Source organism: Suricata suricatta, chromosome 9 (assembly GCF_006229205.1).
Source record: "Suricata suricatta isolate VVHF042 chromosome 9, meerkat_22Aug2017_6uvM2_HiC, whole genome shotgun sequence".
NCBI classification, from domain to species: domain Eukaryota; kingdom Metazoa; phylum Chordata; class Mammalia; order Carnivora; family Herpestidae; genus Suricata; species Suricata suricatta.
In genome coordinates, this window is record NC_043708.1 from 95,928,245 (window position 1) to 95,933,567 (window position 5,323).

Sequence of the window (5,323 nt, forward strand, 5' to 3'; positions counted from 1 at the left end):
AAAAATTATATATGTGTATCAATAGATGTGTGAATATGAAGAGAGACTTTTTTTTCAGGTCTTATGTCTTTCAGGGACCTACTGAAGCTTCATTCATCTTATACTCTGTCACCTTGCTAAGCCACCAAGCTGCAAGGAGCCAGAACAGCCTCTCCTCTGTTCCTCCATCCCCGCTGCTCCATGAAGGGCCTGACACGTGGGTAACACCATCAGTAACCATTTTGTTCCTACAGATATCCATTAAATGCAAAATTCTTTTTAGCACCTTCCTCATTCTCTCTGAAACTCCCAACCAAGTAAAATCCTTTCCTAAACCAGGATCAATCATGTTTGGACTAAAATGATTCTGGTAATATATATATATATAGTCTGATCCTCTAGGAGGAAATGTTAGCATGTTACTTATATTATTCAAAATATATACTGTCACATGTATTTTCCAGTTCTTAATAGTGTCTGTTGGTTGATTAAATCACTGTGTGGCACACGGGATTGTATTTGCACTCCTTATGAATGTTTTTACTGTTTTGCAGTCAAGATGAATTATGCTTGAAGATTTGTAGATACTTTTTGTTCTTGATTGTCTAGCTTTGATTTATCATCAAAATGACTTTGGTTACATGATTAAACCAAATGTTATCTTCTTTTTTATGTTAATGAGTATTTTGGAATGTACAACGCTGATGAATACCAGTGGTTTGAGATTGAACACCAGGCAAAAATTTCTATTTTGTAGCTAGATGTTCCATTTATAAGACATCAGAGAAAAAGACATGAAGTCACATTACCCAAAATAGCTCGAAATTGCTGAATATAGGATATGTGTGTTGGGAAGTAAATTTGAGGGGGGGGTCCATGGTACTGAAGTCATGAAGGGTCTGAATATTGGTGCTTTATTCTGTGGACCAGAGGTCCCACTCTGGAATACCTACTGTGGCCAGGCAACAGCAAATGAGGAGGTCCAATATAAGAAATGGAATTTTGGGGGCACCTGGCTGTCTCAGTTCGTTGCATCTGACTCTTGATTTTGGCTCAGGTCATGATCTCACAGTTCATGGGTTCAAGCTGCGCATAAGGCTCTGCACACAGTGCAGAGCGTGCTTGGGATTCTCTCTCTCCCTTTCTCTCTGTCTCTGTCTCTTCCTGTCTCTCCTTCAAAAATAATAAACTTTTTTTAAAAAAGAAAAGGCATCTTTGATTATGCTTTTTCAAATCTGACACAATTTGCTTAAAAAATGTGTAGGGAAAGGTTTCATGCCTGCAAAGTACTATCCATTCTCATGTTTTTCTTCAAATATGGCCCTCAGAAACTCTCTATTTGTTCTCCTGATAGAGGTAAAGAGAACGATTTCTCTACTATAAGAAAAACAACAGTATGTACGGGATCATAGATGGCAGTTCACCTTCCCTTCCTTGCCAGGGCCACCACAGGGAGGGGTGGGGGCTGTGGCTCACCACACCATCCAGTCCCTGTCTCAGGAGATCTGCTTCTGTTCAGCTCCATTTGAGGTTGCTGTTCTGGGGGGACATAAGCTCCACGTGGGGAAGTCTGAATTTTGGAGAATTTTGGAGAAATTTGCTTTCTGTGAAATCTCTCATTTTAAATGTTGGCCTGATAACAAATGAAAAAACGGACATGCACACATGTACATAGCACACATCAGTAGACTAGATTCTATCTGGGAGCCGTCAGTTTTAGATCAGTGCCAGCAGCCAAAGAGCTGGCAGGGATGTGACTAATTTACATTTTAGAAAGACTTGTGGCCAATAGCGTGTTAATACAAAGGATGGTAATTGGTTAAAGCAGTCTCAGTGGCCTCTTTAAACATGTATTTAGCAAATACCCATATAGTGTTAACTATTCCAGAAATGACTGTAAATCCTCTATAAATATTTTCTCCTTCTAACAGGCTGTATGATCTATGTCATTACTATTCCCATTCTATAGATGAGACCCGAGGCACAAGGTCACAAAGCTAGTAAGGGACAGAGCTGGGTTTTGAACTCAGTCTGGTTCCAGAATGTAGCATTTAATCACTCTGCCATAGTGCCTTTTGGCAACAATTAAAAGATAATATGCATTCAGAAGATGGTGTGTGTGTGTGTGTGTGTGTGAGAGAGAGAGAGAGAGAGAGAGAGAGAGACAGAGACAGAGACAGAGACAGAGAGAGAGATACAGACAGACAGAAGAACCTTTGACATACAATTACATTCTGGTTGTGGTTGGAGAACACATGGAGAAAAGTGTCTTTATTGGTTAAATAGCATTGCTAAGGGATGAGAAATTTCTCAATGGGAAATCCAACTAATATGTCATAAAACAAAACAAAACAAAAGAATAAGTGATGAGGTAGTCTGCAAAAACTCTGAAAGGAAGGAGAGTGAAAATCCAGAAGACTTTCTCCAGATCTATCCACTCTGGGGGGCCCCTGATGCTGCTACATGGCTGTGTGGTGGGGCGGGGAGGTGACACCAACCTTCTCTTTGGTTTCTAGGGGGAGAGCGCCTGAATACCCACTGGCTTCGAGGTCTCTTTTCTTCCAGCACTTGCCCTGCCTGGGCTCCTCCCACCACCCATGCCCTGAAGCAGGTGGAATGTCCACTTTATTTGTGACCACAGAGCAAAAACCTAGGGAGGTGAACACGGACTCCCCTAGACAAAGGAAACATGACAACTAAATACAACATGGGACCCAGGTATGACGCTGGATCAGAAAACGACAATCAGTGGGACAACTGATGAGCTAAGAATAGGGTCCATGGTGTGTATGGAAAGTATTGGAGCAATGTTAATTTTCTGATTTGATCACTGTATGGTTATGTAAGATGTTAACATTTGGGGAATCTGATGAGGAGTACATGGGAATTCTTTGTACCATTTTTGCAATCTTTTCCTAAGTCTGAAATTATTTTAAATTGAGAAGCTAAGAAATAAAAAAAAAATAATAAGAATGCAAATTTACAGACTGCTATGAGGGGCGATTGGAGCCATGCACTCCTCCTGAGTAAGGGGTGGGTCCCGGCTCTGTGAGGTTCTGCTGTGGCTGAGCTGTGAGCTCCACCGGACGGACCCCATGTGCTGTGCTTTTGTCCTGATTTTCCCAAAGGACTTTGATGTGCAGCAAAATGATTTGTGGACCTAGGTTTGCTCTGATTTAATTTACATGTTGAGGAAGGCTGTCAGGAGGACCCACCCTTAGATCGCGTGGTGCGGGGGAGTGCAGGCACAGGAAGGATTTCAGAGCTAGACATGAAAGCTCAGGTGGTCTGGGTCAAAATCAAAGTGGATCTGGCTTGGTTGGCTAATGGAGTGAACATTCCATAATTAAATAACTCAGTCACTACAGGCAGATTATGAATTTACAAAGAATTCAAATACAAGGAAATACACTTAACACTAAACAAATAAACTACACAGAATCTAAGCTTTCTTTAATGATTCAGAAGGCCTTCAAGATTTTGCAGGATCCACATATTAGCATCAGTGGCCAATGATGAGATGCAGAAGTCCTGGCTCTCATCCTTCTCTAGAAAGAACAGAGTGCCTCAATTTCCTCTGATCATCTTGCTATTCTCTTTCATGTGGAAATAGCTCATCAAGCACACATTCCATTTGGGGACTTTTAGCGTACTTCTGTTAAGGACCACAATGATGACCATAAATGGGATGATAATGACTAAAAAATGATAGTAGCCATCAAACCTTATATTTACTTACTGCTTTTTATAATCCAGAAGAATTTGCATATATTAGTTTTCTATTATATTAGAGGTATAGATTGGAGATCAAAAGGGTAGGAATGCTCTAAGGAGAATAGGAAAAATACTAAAATGAGACCTCTCCCCATGCTGGAAAAAGTCCCTAACCTGGGAGGGAGAGAAGGAAGATTGAGTCAAGAACCTGTCTGCCTGGTACACGGGGTGAGGTCCCTGGGAAATGTAGCCCAGTCAGTGTCCAGGGTCTAGATTTGCATTTCCTTCTCTTGGACAATGTGGGGAGAGGGACAGAGGAGGTTCCCTTTCCTTTACAATCTTGTAGCTCCCAAAATATACTTTTGCTTTAATAGCCCTGCTGAGTGGCTTTTTCTTTATTTGCATTACTTACAATATGGTTGCTCCTGGTAATTTTTCAAGTTGGGCCATAGCTCATGGGTTTGGTTGGCCCTGGGTCAGCTGCCCTGGTGCTAGATGGGATGAGAATCTTTGGTCCTACTGGCTGTGGCCAAGAGCATGGGGTCATGTAAACACTATCAAGAGAAAGTTCAAGTTCACCGCCTTCTTTCTCAATGGCTCTCTTCCTGGGAAAAAATGTTCCAGCTTCTGGCTTTGGAGGTTTCTCTTAGGAGAATCTCTTCTGTATAATGAATTTCCTCCTTATTATTCCTTATAGGCCTTTCAAATGGAATTAAATCATTCTGCTTTTAGTTTTTTGTTTGTTCAGGGAACTTATTTTACCAAACCATTCTGTGGCATTTACAGGGTATTTTTCCCTCTAGCACAAAACTGGGGCATCCTTGGATGCTTCTGTAATATAACCCCTCTCCCAGGCTTTGCCAGTCTGAGTACAAATTAAGTCACATTAATGTCAATAACTCTCAAGTTCCTGTTCTTGCTCCCACACAGGCTCACAAGAGTCCTCCATCCTCCTGCAAAGCCTCTCCAAATACTTCTTGACTTTATGAAGAGAAGACCCCCACGGGGCCACAAACTAGCCGCCTGTCTGTAGTCGCCATGTGCCTCGTGCCCTGGTCCACCCTCTGCTGTTCTTTACTCAGTCTCTGCTGGGGTGGCAACGCCAGCCTCTGCCCAGAGCAGACTCCGCTCCCACGGCCACCCTCAGCAGGGTTTGCACACCCAAGCCACAGGAGAAGACACCCTTCCCCTGCTCTGTGCTACCTTTGTTCCCTGGGCCCCAAAGTGGCCCTGCCTTTGTCACACAATTCCTCTTGGCAAAAGCTGCTTTCTCCTTTTGCTCTAACTTCTCTGGCTTCCTGGAGTCCCAAGAGGCCTGGAAAAGAATGCGCCCCTATGTGAGAGCGTCCTCATGCTCATCTTTCCACTTTCTCTTAGCATACCCCACAGTCAACAACAAGATTCTCCTTCCCTCGTCCCCAGCCCAAACCAGAAGTCTCCACTCATATCAGCTCATCTCCACTCACAGCCAGGGACGCCTGGCCCATCAGACCCGCAAAGGGCAAACCTGGGAACTGCCTTCTGAATGACCTAGAAAACTCTGCTACATAATGAGTGACAGATTCCCTTAATTATAGAGAGATTCTTGGGCTGAAGTTTGCGAAGCAGTGAAGTAACGTATTTATTGACT